We start from the raw sequence: 1691 nt of genomic DNA, 5'->3' as shown, positions 1-1691 counted from the left end.
CACCGTCACTGCCTGGGTATCATCTCCCCACTGCCGACACAGGTGTTGGCTGTGACTCCTGCTGCCACCCACCACCCCGCAGGGAAGTCCAGTGAGAGACATGCAGCACCCGGCGTACTGCAGATGCTTTCGGCTGGTCTTGTAAAGAGAGGATGTTAAGAGTGCACATGTGGGGGAAGGTAGGAGTGTGGGGGTGAATTCTGGCCTACATCCTAATTAGGCGCCAAGTGATATGCTGCGCATATCAGGAGGGCAATGCAAAAGTTTAAAAGATCCAAGTTTGGGTGACTATGCCCTGATGCACACAAAACTGGAACTCTCTCCATGGCCCTGACATGGCCCCAGTCCCCGGCATCACTGAGGATAAGCAGCCCTGCAAGGTAAGAAGGTGCCATTTCCCCTCGGGAAACTGAGGCATAGGTGGGGGGCTAAGCAACATGACCAAGGTCACACAAGCCCCACGTGGCAGAGCAGGGAATTGACCCCGAGTCCCTGGATAGCTCCCTCACCACGGCGCTGGCCTTGCTCTCCTGTTAAAGGGGTCTCTTTATCTTTGCCACGAATCCAAGGTCCCAGCACAATGTCCAGCATAATGATGCCAATACTCTCAACAAGATCAAAGCCAGTCTGTCCCCCTACCCAAAACACACAATCCTAATGATTCTCCAGCCTGAATGGTCCAGTGCCCATACCCACCTTGGTTGACAAGGGGCAGCCTTTGGCATGCGTCCAGAATAAGACTTGAACTTGTGCCCCTGGAGCTGTAGCAGGACAGCCGAATCATTTTCCATGTCATGATCTCCCCCTACTCTGTGCTGTACCGCACAAGTGATAACCGTTACCAGCAGACAGAGCAAAATGCACCCCTGACTCACGTCCTGCACGGTGACTGGGTGATGTGCTAAGTACCAGGGCCTGAACACACCACCAAGAGCAGACCACAAGCAGCTGCAGCTTGGCTGCTAACTCAGCAGTTCTGCTTGGACTTTGGTAGACAAGGCCAAGGAGGGTGAAGGGTTCAGAGGTGTGAACATGTCCTGAAAGCCCAGTGTCAATAAGTGAGAGAGCCCTGTGCTTACCAAAAGCTTATCTCCAACTTAGTCTATAAGATGTAAATCTAGCCTGCCTTCTGTTGAGAAATGAAACAGAATTTCTCTTCCCCAGCAGTCCTCCATCATACCTCATCTTTCACCACTTGCACAAAGCCCCAAACTTTGCACACATGGTGCGAGAGAAAACCCACTGCCCTGCAATGCTTGCAGACTAAAAAGAAGGGGAAAAATAAAAGGTGGGAGTGGAAACAGGGGCACAGAAAAAGGAAGGAACATGGGCAGGGTCACACAGCCAGTCGGTGGCAGAGGCACCAGGACACGCATCTCCAGAATCGCCACCCAGAGAGCAAACATATGCCAGGCCGTGAGAGAGGCAGGTAATGAGCCACAGGGGAACTGAGCCAGCCTTCTCTGACAGAGAGCAAGGGCTTGGCTTTCTTCTTTCCTCTCCAGAGAGGGGCTGAGCAGCGAAGACATCGTCTTCAGAGGCACTCCATGTTACCTTTCCGAAGCCCTACGCTCTGCCAGTGCTGACAGCACGAGAACCACAAAGCTATTGTCTTGGCTTGTGAGATCAAATGCAAAGCCACAGGTACCAACAGCCAGCTCTGCAAGAAGGAAGGCAGGAAGTCAAGAGAA

The sequence above is a fragment of the Alligator mississippiensis genome, chromosome 6, assembly GCF_030867095.1.
Source record: "Alligator mississippiensis isolate rAllMis1 chromosome 6, rAllMis1, whole genome shotgun sequence".
Taxonomy (NCBI): Eukaryota; Metazoa; Chordata; order Crocodylia; family Alligatoridae; genus Alligator; species Alligator mississippiensis.
The sequence above is the reverse complement of the archived record's forward strand: the minus strand, read 5'-3'. Positions refer to the sequence as shown.